Raw genomic sequence first — 13,848 nt, 5'->3', positions numbered from 1 at the left:
GGGGTGGTTGTGAGATGTAGGGTGGGAGATAAGAAGCTGTAAAATGTGATTGCACTGGTGATTGTGAATTATTATTGTTATATTTTTGTATTGGAAAAACGAATAAAAAAGGAGAATAAAAAAAAAAAAGACCTCAGTCGGTCTTCAGAATAACTGAAAATTGAGGTCATTCTGTACATGTGGCTCAGCCACATGAATTACTCATTCAGGGGAAGATGTAAACATTAACAGTGTGTGGCAGCTGCGCTACTCCCTACACATTAGTGACATTTACATTGAACAGTGGCCAATAGGGTCCATTTATGCTGTACGCATGTAAGCGTTAGAAATGTGTACAATAAACCTAGAAATGGTAAATGTGTACAGCATGTACAACAAAAAACACAATACGGCAGTGTACATGAGGTCTAATTCTGATCTAGTCCGTTCCATCTGTTCTTGGAATTGCCTTTTATTTGCAGCAGGCTACAGCATCTCTTCAACTGTAAACTCCAAGGAGCAGGGCCCTCCTAACCTTGAACTGTATTGTTGCTGTATTGTCTCCCGTTATATTGTAAAGCTCTGAGCAAACTGCTGGCGCTATATAAATCCTGTATAATAACAATAATAATAATTTTAAGGAAAAAATAAAATGAAATGCAATAACAGCATGCACCTAAGCCTCTTCACTTTATATAGTGTACCTCACCCCAATCCACTTAGATGAAATAAAAGTTAGGGATACACCACTTGGACCTGTTATCCCTGAATAAAATTGTCTTCCTGTTGGACAGTTCTATACTGCTGTATCCTTTGCAATATCCTAATTATTGCAGTAAACCCTCAGCTTGTGCTCTTTGGTAAGTTTTGACCTAGTCTTTCTTAATAAAATTGCTGCTGGCCAATTTTACACCACTGTCTCTTTAAATCATGTGGAAAAACACCTGCCTGTACTCTTTGGGCTGATTTACTAAAGGCAAATAGACTGTGCAGTTTGCAAGCGCAGTTGCAAACATTTTCCCCAGAAATTAATGAATGTGGTCAAGCTCTGCTTATTTTCACCATCCAAGAAATGTATTTTTTTTCTCGTGCACTTGATTGGGTATTCTTTACAAAGTGAAGCTTCACCACATTAACTAAGCTATGGAGAAAATGGGTTGTTATATTTTTGTATTGGAAAAAATAATAAAAAAGGAGAATAAAAAAGGAGAATAAAAAAAAAGACCTCGGTCTGCAGAATAACTGAAAATTGAGGTAATTCCCCAGATCATTCCCCAGAAGGTAATGAATGTGGTCAAGCTCTGCTTTTTTCCACCATCCAATAAATGGATTTTTTTTATCCCGTGCACCTGATTGGGTATTCTATACAAAGTGAAGCTTCATCACATTAACTAAGCTATGGGGAAAATTAGTGCAATTGCACTTGCAAATTGAACAGTCTATTTGCCTTTAGTAAATCAATCCCTTTGTCTCTAGTGTATTTTGGCCTGTTATCCCTGATTAAAACTGTCTTGCTACTGGCCAGTTTTTCACTGCTGTATCCTTTTCAGTGTTTGAACTCTTGTACTTGTTATCTAGTGAATTAAGACCTAAACTTGCCTGTCATCAGTGTAATGAAATTAAATTCACAAAATCTCTGTATTCATTATCGCAACATACAGTAGTTACATAGTTAGTCTGGCTGAAAAAAGACAAAATTTCATCCAGTTCAACCAATAAAAAAAAAAGTTATATTCCTATACCCACAGTTGATCCAGAGGAAGGCAAAAAGACCCAGCAAAGCATGATCCAACTTGCTCCAACAAATAGTCTTTGTGTAAGTATAGTCACATATACAGTATCTCTTCCACTGTACTTGTGCTCCACACCAACACAAATTCCTCCAGTGCCACCCACTGATTTACATTCCACCACCTTGCAGGGGGCACAATCACCAAATAATTGGACTGCTACTACTAAGGTCAAATACGCATAATCATAATTGTCAATACATTCTAAGCATCAGTTGCCAACTTCTCTTATGCAAAAGGCACCACCCAATTTCATTCATAAAAAGCAGGAACATATCCATATGGTAACTCAAATTTATTGATAAAAAATGTAAAAAAAGCAAATACACTCACATATGAAAATTATATGAAAAATATATATTCAAGCAAGGCAAAAGATTCCACCTCAGTTTCCATCCGTCTGAATTCTAATTCTAATTCCAGCCTATGGAATATCCAATAATTGGATCCTATGCTGGCAGCCCTGCTTTATTACACTGAGAGTCTAATGCATCGTTTCCCATATAGTTCTTCTTTTACTCACTCGTTGAGCTGTGGAACAGCTATGGAAGAAGAACATAGTACACCTGCTCTTTGCTGCATATTTTCTTACTGGCACATTCCTAGACTGTTTTATTAAAATGTTTGAGCTACCTGGGACACAGTATCAGGGGCAGACTGACAACTCATGGGGCCCCCGGGCAATAAGGGATCATGGGGCCCCTGTGTCCTCACCCACACCCAAAAAAGCCTATGAAAAAGCCAATGAAAGATACCAGGAGCATCTCATGGGTCCCCTACTGACCCCGGGCCCTCGGGCAGTGCCTGAGTGCTCGAATGGTCAGTCCGCCTCTGCACACTATCTTTATGCCCTAGCAAAAAAAAGGTCATTCTTCAATTGAGCAAACAATCTACTTCATAGACTACAGCTTCAATCTCTATCCCTGCCCCGTTTCATGTTGTCCAACCTCTGTCACCCCCACAAAAACTTTCTTCCTTAGACCTCCTTGCTGTCTTGTCATTGCTCTGGAATCAGGATGTTGTATCCCTAGTTTCACAATGGGAAAGGTTTCAAAGCTTCTACTACTTGTTTGATACCCTTCTAATGGTTCATAAACCGTAAATGGAATCTGCAAAAACAATCACTGATTCCCTGCAGTCAAGGAAGTATCTGGACCTCCTCTTGGATATGGCCCAGTCCAGGGTCTTTCTTGCATAGCAGGAAAATTATGACTGTCTACTCCCACATACACACTTTGTAGCCTAGGAGTCAACCCACCCTCTGATATTGCAAGGGTCGGTTACCATCCTGCTACACAGTTGTTGGCTTTGACGGCTTAGCTGTTCAACCCTATTTTCAAAGGATAGAGACCTAACTGATTTTGTTATCCCTACAGTTCTTAGAGCTAGGAAATCCACCCCTCACAAGGTTTACTATTGTATCTGAAAATAATATTTTGCTTGGTGCGAGGTGAGACAATTCCATCCCAGGATGTACTGTGTGGGATAAATTCTGTCTTTTCTCAGGTTGGTACTGGATCAAGAACTACATTTTTGCTCTGATTGTTTTCTTTCACAGACCTCTGACCTCTCTCTAGTGAAGATCTTTGTTCAGGGTGTCACTTACGTGGTTCCCCCTGTAAATTCCTCAATGTTTCTGTGGAATCTCAGCCTGGTTCTGTTGGTCCTTCAGAAGTCATCCTCAGGGAAAATCTTATGTTTGTACTTATTTGCAAATGGCCCTTCTCCTTGCCATTACCATGGCATGATGATGAATTTCTGAGTTGACTGCCTTGCCCTGTAAGGATTCCTTTCTTGTGTTACAAAAGAGCAAAGTTGTGTTGAGGCCTAAGCCTTCTGTTTTACCTAAGGTGGTTTCTGCCTTTACCCTCAGTCAGGACTTTGTGCTCCTCTCTCTCATCCTAGTTTTATCTCCATTGGATGTGGTGCAAGCTATCTGAGTTTATCCTACAGCTTCTGCCTCACTTAGACTGATGCTTAGTCCTTAAGGGCAGCACAGTGGCTAAATGGTTAGAACTTCCACCTGGCAGTACTAGGGTCGTTGGTTCGAATCCCAGCCAAGGCACCACCTGCCTGGAGTTTGCATGTTCTCCCTGTGCCTGTGTGGGTTTCCTCCAGGTACTCCGGTTTCCTCCCATACTCCAAAGACATGCTGGTAGGTTAATTGGATCCTGTCTAAATTGTCCCTAGTATGTGTATGAATGTAAGTTAGGGACCTTAGATTGTATACCCCTTGAGGGTTAGGGACTGATGTGAATGTACAATATATATGTAAAGCACTGTGTAAATTGATAGCGCTATATAAGTCATAAATAAATAAGGGTCCTATAAGGGACAAGCTGTCGGTCATTCCATTATTTCTAAGTCGATTAGGCAGCTCATCATTCAAGCCATTAATTGTAAGTGTAAGGTTCCCCCTCTTTTTCTTTTAAAGCGCACTCCGCCAGGTCTATTAGAACTTCAGGGACTTTTCAACATCAGGCATCTGTTTCTCAGATTTGCAAGACTGCAACCTGATATTCTGTTCACACATTTGCTAAGTTGTACCTGGCGGATGTTCTGGCTTTATTTGATGCCAGATTTAATTGTTCTCCTAAAGGTTGTCATGGTGGTCCTGGAAGCTCTAGTGACCCTCCCTCTTGTTAACCTTTAGTTTCCTGTGAGCCTGTTAGCATTTTCTTTGCTGTGTCACCCACCCCTCAGTTGCATTGTTTTGAGAAGTTCATGCATCTCAGACTCCATCCTATGACCCTTAATAAATGGTAAAGGAAACAGGATTTTTGACTACAGTAAAACCCTTTTCTTGGTGTTTATTAGGGGACATGGGTCCCAACCCTATATTCCTATGATCCACTCCTACTACTGCTTGCTACAAAACTAACACATATAGGAGGTGGGGGAAGTTATGCTGGGCTGTCTTACAGCTGTGCTTGCCAATGTCAAGTCCTCTGAATATAGCTGCATAAGCCTTTGTCTCTGACTCCATCTTTTATCTCCTAATGAATGCCAAGAAAAGGAATTCACATTGAGTCAAAAGTTTTTTTTGTAACTCCCCCTTGCTTCTTGTCACATTGACATAGCCTGACTGATCTAGGTCATAATATATTTCAGCAGCAAGATCTTTGTGGTTGAGTTCCTAATTCCTCCAACCTGCTTTGGACGTAATGAGGGGGTTTCCCTTTCCATCTTTCATATCTGGATTCACAATTGTTAAGGGTTGCTTCGTTAATTCTTTTGGGTTCCCTGTCAATAAGGACCACCTTTTGAAAGTCCAACGTCTGCTGACACCACCGTACTCATGTGACCACAAAAAACACAACTGTAAAATTAACTCACACACAAAGTAGTATGAACAAATCTGAAGTTTATATTGGCATTGAATGTAACTTGGTCAAAAAGAACAGGATGACATGGGTATCTGCAGCAAAGATAATCACTCTTGTCAATTGTAAGTAAAAGTAAGCGTTCATAGTGAAATGCCTGTAACTATAGCAGGCCTGCTTTCAGAAATATTCCAATACTTCCAATCTGAGGAGACTATTGAATCCCCAATGAGCAAAAGAAACAACTTTCAAACAGGTAAGCTCACTGTGGGTCCTCAGAACTAGACGACAAAGATTAAATGTGAAGTCTCATTTAAAATTGATCAATGTCCCTTCAAGATTACTATAAACAGTCTTCTGTGTTCTTGTTGGGGCCCAGTTGGAATGAAGTGGAATTAAGGTGTAGATGATAGTTCCTCAAAATGGTAACACAGAAATAATGAGAAGATAGGAAGGATTTAACACTTTTCCTTTTGCTGGTAGTGAATTCGTGTAGGGTCCCCTTTAAGGCACTAGATAAAAGGCAGGTTTGAAGTACTGAAAGGTAACAATTATTATTATTATTATTACTACATCAAATTTACATAGCACCAAAGGGTTTGCTCAGCGCTGTACAATAGAGGGGGGGGGACAATACATGAAACAGTACAGCAACAACAAACAGCACACGAGGGGTTAGGGACCCTACTCTTTCGAGCTTACAATCTAGGAGGCAGGGGGTAGTGGCACAGGAGGAAGTGGCTGTGGGGGATGGAGTGGTAGGAGAAATGAAGGAGGACAGCTGTTAGGTAAGGGTGGGGTAGGCTTACCTGAAGAGGTGGGTTTTCAGGGTGCGCCTGAAGGTGAGGAGGGAAGGCGACAGTCTGATGGATTGGGCAGTGAGTTCTAGAGGATGGGGGAGGACCTGGAGAAGTCTTGCAGTTGTGCGTGGGAGGAGAAGAAAAGAGAGCAAGACAGAAGGAGGTCCTGTGAGGAGCAAAGGGTACGGGTAGGGTGGTACTTGGGAATCAGGTTGGTGAGGTAGGTAGGGGCAGTGTTGTGAATGGCTTTGTAGGTCAGAGTCAGTAGTTTGAATTTGATATGTTGGGCAACCGGGAGTCAGTGGAGGGAATGACAGAGGGGGGTGGCAGAGGTGGAGCGGTTGGTGAGGTGGATGAGTCTAGCCGCTGAGTTCAGGATGGTCTGAAGCGGTGAGAGCCTGCACTGGGGTAGGCCGGTGAGAAGGGAGTTGCAGTAGTCAAGGCGTGAGATAATCAGGGAGTGAACGAGTAGTTTAGTAGTGTCTGGGGTAAGGAAGGAGCGTATCTTGGTGATGTTGCGGAGGTGGAGCCTACATGTGTTTGTAAGTGATTTGACATGAGGTTGGAAGGAAAGGTTTGAGTCCAGAGTGATGCCAAGGACTTTGGCTTCTACGGGCAAGGATAACTCTCTCTGGATGTCAAAGGCCAAAGGCAACTAGGAATCTTGCTCTCTGCTAGAAAAGGGAACATGTTACATAGTTAGTGTGGCTGAAAAAAGACAAACGTCCATCTAGTTCAACCATTAAAAAAAAGTTATAGTCCTATATGCACAGCTGATCCAGAGGAAGGCAAAAATAACCAGCAAAGCATGATGCAATTTGCTTCTGCAGCGGAAAAAATTCCTTCCTGATCCCCTGAGATGGCAGCAACTCAATGCATTTAGGCATTTAGGTGTAGTGAAGATGACTTGCTGAAGTTCAAACTGAGCATCAGAATAGGGAAGAAAGGGGATTTAGGTAACTTTGAATGTGGCATAGCTGTTGGTGCCAGACAGGCTGATCTGAGTATTTAAAAAAACAATGCTGATCTACTGGGATTTTCACACACAACCATCTCTAGGGTTTACAGAGAATGGTCCGAAAAAAGATAAAATATCCAGTGAGCGGTAGTTGTGTGGACGGAAATGCCTTGTTGATGTCAGAGGTCAGAGGAGAATGGGCAGACTGGTTTGAGATAATAGAAATGCAATAGTAACTTATGTCAATATGGACCAAATCTCTGCGGAATGTTTCCAGCACCTTGTAGAATCTATGCCACGAAGAATTAAGGCAGTTCTAAAGCCAAAAGCGGGTCCGAACCTGGTACTAGCAAGGTGGACACTGGACAGTATATATATGTACTGTATATACAAGGCTTTTTTTCCCCAGAAAATAGATGCTCCAACTCATCCACAACCCCCAGCCACGCACCCTCCAAACTGAATCAAATAGTGGCTGTGGTCAAATTTCACTAACAGTGGGATGGTCTTGAAAGGGCATTAAATACCAGAAATGCATTATGTACAGAATTATAAGATCAGAGTGAGCACCCTAAATAGACGAAAAAGCAGCTGGCATAAAGGATAAAACCTCACAATCCTCAAGAAACCCAATAATATAATAGGAATGCAGCGCTCATAATAAAAACTGATTGTTAAAAATTTTTTGTTGATCCAATAAACAGTCTGACAGGGCTACCTACTGACGCGTTTCGTGTAAAACACATTATCTTGTTTTACACGAAACGCGTCAGGGAGTAGCCCTGTCAGACTGACGTTTTTTACTGCAGCTACATGTGGGCCCAGTGGCCTGCTACTGTTACTACTTATACATTTGTATCTCTATTGTGGCTTAGTGGATAAAACTGGTATTGCTTACCTATGTTATTCTGTTTGTCTCATACCATTTAAGCATTACTCTACTTTTTTATCCAATCATGGTTTCATGTTTGTGATGAACCTTAGGTCAATTTTTTATTGATTCATAATAAACAGACTACACTATTATATACTTTCTGATTTTGGGTGGCTTTTTCAACAATTTTGAGCCACCCTAAGGTTGGAATAATACCTCTGGGTGTGAATCACCTAAACAACTGGAATTGGGAGTATCCGCATGTTTCATCTTCATGAATTTTGGTGCATTATGTTGTTTAGAGAGCTACCTGATGTGTGCGAACCATTGGTGACCCCCCTAACCTTCTGATGACCACTATTACGATGACTGCGAGTTCCCGGATTGAGATTTGATATTCATTATATGCGCATATTCCTTGCGCTTCTGGTAAGTGCAAGCATACTTCAGTTACAGCACCTAGAAGTCACCTGCACTTTATTTTGTTATCAAGCTGAACACCCTGGGTTTATTGAACAGTGATATCATCCATTCATCTGTTTATTGGATCACCAGAACTTTTTATCCTTTTATGTTCTTCATGGTACTAGTTGGGACTTTGAGTCATTTTTACTCACCATGTGTATCTATACCATCACCTGTTCACTTTTGCACTTGTTATTTTACTTATTATCATTTTATTGTTTATTGTATCAACAACATTTTTTTAACAATCAGTTTTTATTATGAGCGCTGCATTCCTATTATATTATGTACAGAGTGCAGAGTTCAGGGGTACACCACACACAGAGTGCAGAGTTCAGGGGTACACCACACACAGAGTGCAGAGTTCAGGGGTACACCACACACAGAGTGCAGAGTTCAGCCTTCTTCCATTGCTGCTTACCTCTACATCCCCCATCCACATCTCACTTTCACCCTTCTTCAGCTCAGACCTCTGCATGCAACCCCCCCTCCATCGCCCCCATCTTCTCCCCACCGCCACCATTTTCCACATGTCTTACTTTTGTTGCTGTATAGTCCATTTAACATGATTTCCTATGGGACAGGTTCACATCTTCCCGGTGCATTTTTTGGAAAGGGTCAGGGACTTTTTTGAATGCAAAACGTTGCATTTTGGTTCTATAGACTTCAATGGGAACGCTGCAGAAAAGCATGTATTGCATTTTTGATGCGTTTTTCCCCAAGTTTTTGATGCGTTTAAAATCTGCCTAGCAACAAGAAAAAAAAGTGCAAAAAGTTTCAAAAACACAAGTGCAAAAACGCAAAATGCAATGCAGAAATGCATCAAACGCAACCTGCATAGGTGTGAACCTAGCCTTAAGCTGAATCACCCAGTTGGCTCTAGTGCCTCCCCACATACTGTAGGTGGCCCTGCCTCTCTCAGGCAGGGAGATCATCCAGTGGGTGTGTCGGTATCTGCACTGCACCCTGGACACCTGCATCTCCCTTGTCCCCACCCTGCACTCAGTAGGAGCCACTCAGGCAATCAGATCTGTGGGAGCTGTTGGGGGACAATCTGTCCTTTGTAAACATAGAAGCTGGAGGTCATTTTTAAAAGTGATAGTGGCTATCTTTCGACCCCTCGCCTCACCCCTTCAGTCTCCGCCCAAATTACTAGCCTACTGAACGACATATCAGATTGGATGTCGCTCCACTTCCTTAAACTGAACCTCTCCAAAACCGAGCTCCTAGTTTCCCCCCCAGCCTGCACACCCCCCCCCCCGATGTCTGATTGCCAACAATGCCACCATCAGGCCCACCCCGCAAGCCAGAGTACTTGGTGTCATTCTAGACTCCAATCTATCCTTCCAGCCCCAAGTCCAATCGCTAACAAACTCATGCAGACTCCACCTCCGCAACATCGCCAAAATACGCCCATTCCTAACTCCAGAAACCACTAAACAGCTCATCCACTCCCTCATCATATCACGACTCGATTACTGCAACTCCCTCCTCAATGGCCTGCCTCGCCACGGGCTATTCCCCGCTTCAGTCGATTCTGAATAAGGCAGCCAGACTCATTCACTTTACCAACCGCTCCGTTTCCACCACCACCCCCCTCTGCCAATCCCTCCACTGGCTTCCGATTGCCCAACGGATCAAATTCAAAACGCTAACACTGACGTACAAAGCTGTCCATAATTCTGCCCCAAACTACATCACCGACCTAATATCCAAATACCACCCAAAACGCACACTCCGCTCCTCACAAGGCCTCCTTCTCTCTAGTTCCCTGGTCTCCTCCCCCCATGTCCACCTCCAGGACTTCTCTAGGGCATCACCCATCCTCTGGAACTCCCTACCCCAATCCATCAGACTATCACCTACTCTCCTTTCCTTTAGGTGTACCCTGAAAACCCACCTCTTCAGGGAAGCCTACCCTGCTAATTGCCGATCTCCTCCACTCTTCCTACCACTCCATCCCCCACAGCTTTTCCTCCCGTACCACTATCCCCTCCCTCCTAGATTATAAGCTCCAAGGAGCAGGGCCCTCAAACCCCTCGTGTATTGCACTGTATTGTTATTGTACTGTCTCATGTATTGTCTCCCATTGTAATGTACAGCGCTGAGCGAACTGTTGGCGCTATATAAATACTGTATGATAAAAGAATAATAATAGTGGTAAGCAGGGAGCAGCGGGCCTGAGCCAGAGGTGGTGGAACTGGACCAAGAGTTTCTCCAAGGTCCAGCTGAAAAAATAAATATATATATATATGTATGTGTGTGTGTTTTGTTGTGAATGAAATCTTAATTATAAACCTGGTTGTATCATCCTCTTCAATTGCACAATTTTATTTAACTTTTTTATTATTTCATTTTTAAATTTGTGCTAATTAGATCACATAATTAGCATACAGTCTGGTGAAGAGCTGCACTTACCATCACAGCAGCTCACTGCATCCTCTGAAACCCCTAGAAAATTAAAAACACTTTGAGCCTAATAAAGCGTACCCTCACACTTCAGGCTATTCAAATCCAGCTTTTTAATAACAAATTTACCCTACTTCATGAAAGGCCTTCTCTGACACATGAGGCAAAACAAGCTAGTATCTAAGACACATGTAGTTACTACATGGGATCTGTAAAACAGCGTGGACCCAATAACTGCACACCTTCATCCCAGGTTATTAAAATGGAGCTTCTCAGTTAAAAGCTCCCCCTCGCTGCATTGGAGCCCTTCTCCAACTTGACATGTGCTGCAGAGCAGGATAGTACCTAAAACGCATGCTAGGCCACCTCCAGACAGCGGTCCAGGCTGGACACCCAATAGTTTATGAATGTGATTACTTGTAATCGTTTTATTTACACCTTTGCCTTCCCTGTCCACTGTCTTTGCTTGACCAGAGCACGTATGACCTTACAAAGAAAATTAACCAAAAATGTCTTCATTATAAAAAATTTTGAACAATAAACAAAAGTTAATCGTAAAATAATTTTCTAAATAAGTAACATAGAAAGATATTGTTGGAGGAAAAATTGGTGGGGCTGGACCAGTGTTTGACTTCATGTCTAAAGGTCAGTGGATGCACCCACCATCAAGAGACGTGCCAAAGAGGTCCTTTGCTGCACCAGCTCAGAGTGGGACACTTTGTGCTCCCTCTTGGATGGTGGCAGAGATTCCTGTACAATTGGATCCCCAACCCTCCTATTATTCATGTCCCTTGCTGCCTGTGTCTCACAGGGATGTAGCAGTGGTCAAAGGATCTTGCTGGTCCTCAGACAATAGGAAGTTTTCCTCTTCCTCCTGCTGTTGTGTCACCAGTGGCAATGCTATTGCACCACGCAGCAAGTTGGATCGTGAGCCTCATTGTGGAAATCTTCTTTAAGTGTAGTGCCTCTCTAGTTAGCTAGGGTGAGCTAGGTAGGTTTTCAGCTAGAGGCTGAATAGCAGCCTGGTGTGAGTCAGCTTGGGATGAATCAGCCAGGTTTACTTTCGGTCAGGGCTGAGGGCTCTGAAGGTCAGTTCCCTCATACCCCCCCCCCCCACTCTAGAAGCTTGGGAAGCTTCTAGAAGGCAGTGGGTGAGGGTGAGGAGGGACTGATCTGCATACTCAGGGGACTCTGACCAGTCCCCAAGCAGGAAGCTTGGCATGGGGTCAGGGCAGCCCTTAAGTATGGGAGAGCCTGATCAGGAAGTAGGCAATGTCGGGTGGCAGATGATGTGAGAAGGCTGGAGTGTGAAGCCTTTAAAGGGGGGCCCACCTGCAGGCAGGAGCTGGGAAGGAGGATCTCTCAGCCTCAACTGTCCCCTGGGAAAGGACAGGGAAGCAGGGTGAAGCAAGGAAGGAGCCAGCCCAGCGTAAGGCCTGAAGGCAGCCACCAATACACAAGCTTACAGGAGAGGACTGAGTGAGTAATCCTGCACCCCCTGGGATGAATATGGGGAGAGGGCATTCAGGTGGCAAACCCAACTAGCTCCTCATCTGCGGCTACTTTACTATAGTGGCATTTTCTGGGTCCCCTTGCTCAGGGATTCCCTCAGGCAGCTGGATGAAGAGGAGGATTCATCTGGGGTCTGAGGTGATTGACCAGAAGGGCTGGAGAGCCCTTTCAAAGGAAAGATTTTCATTCTCTTATCCACATCTGTACATAGTTATTAGGGAGTTTTTCTCAGGTTTCTACAGTTCTTTGGGCATCCCATATATCCCTCAACCCCATCCAAGTTCAATATCCCTTAATAAAACTACAAAAACCAGCTCAGGGACTGGTTACTGTCTCCATTGTGCAAGTGTGGAAGAAAATGTGTGTTGCTTGGCTCTGCAGCACTATAGGGGGACCCAAAAATTCAGTGACTCCTAAGGTGGTAGTGCTACATAAGGAATTGGAATTTTGTAAGGCAAAAGGCAACAGGGGCTCGCATGACATTAAAATAATTGCAGATTGCTGGTATCCTCCCAAAACTGAAACATTTTATGAGAGGCTGCATACTTTAAAATAATTTTTAAAATAAACTTTTGACAATCAGAACGATACTTGTTTTCAGTGCAAGCTTTTTTTTATTAAGTTGAAATCTGAACACCTACTTATGGGAATGGCATTAGGGAAGGGACTGTTTGCAATGTGTGGACTGACTTTAGTACTTCGCTACTGTTTACATACTTGATAAGTCACATCTGGGAGGGAGCTGCAGTATCTCACATGCAGACACAGACAGAGACAGCAGGAGCTCTCCGCAGGTCAATGGCATTTTCCTCCTAGCATCTGTGCACAGTATGGACTCAGCCGAGAGCAGCCCGCATCGCCACAGGTGAGCCCTAGGCTTTGTTTACCTATGTTAAAGGGTCAGCACACCCAACACAAATAGTTAAAGGAGGATCGCAGGAGTGCAGTTCATTCTGTGACCTGTTTTCAGCTGACAGCGGGCTGAAGCCTACTGTCAGCTTACATCACAGAGCTGGTCCAGGCTGGGGAAAGATCCCAAACATATGATCGGAATACACAGAGGAGCCTGGACTAGCACCTGGCTCAGCTTCTCAGGGATCCGCTGGGGATGGGGGGAGTAAAGCAGAGAGCCGGAGACCGACAGTCACCACTTTGCTTATGGAACACTGAGAACTGAGCAATCAGCGGTCTTTGATCGCTCAGTTCCCAGTCTTAGAGCTGGCAGGGGGGGACAGATGTAGCATTGGACCGATGCTGTATCCAACTTGGTATGATTTCTAAAAAAAAAAATGAACATGCATATGTCACTTGTGGGTCTATGCAGTGTGAAGAGTGGGGGCGCACAGGTTTCAGATAAAGCTTTGGAAAACGTGGGGAAGTGTCAATATTCCTCACTGGGAATATTCACCCCTCCATATTTGTTCTTGATTCGATCATTGTCATCAGGACAGAAAGTGATGGGAAATCCAAAATTTTATAGAGGAAACACAGAACATAGAAAGAAGAAAATCTTCCATTGAGGACGGCTGTTCCAGTGACAACTATGTAGGAGACATTTTCCCTTACTTGGAGAGGTTTCCATTCACATCCTGTTGTGTCTTTCAAACAGGAAGAAAATGGAAATCCAGTTAATGGGACACAAAAAGCAAAAAAAATAAAAAATAAAATGTGACGGATGTAAACAAAAACAAAAAAAAGGCTTTAGAGTGTTCTTTATGTGGCCCCTATGCAGTGTGCA

The sequence above is a fragment of the Staurois parvus genome, unplaced genomic scaffold (assembly GCF_062004578.1).
Source record: "Staurois parvus isolate SC_StPar_1 unplaced genomic scaffold, SC_StPar_1.0 ptg000187l, whole genome shotgun sequence".
In the NCBI taxonomy this organism is placed as follows: Eukaryota; Metazoa; Chordata; class Amphibia; order Anura; family Ranidae; genus Staurois; species Staurois parvus.
The sequence above is the reverse complement of the archived record's forward strand: the minus strand, read 5'-3'. Positions refer to the sequence as shown.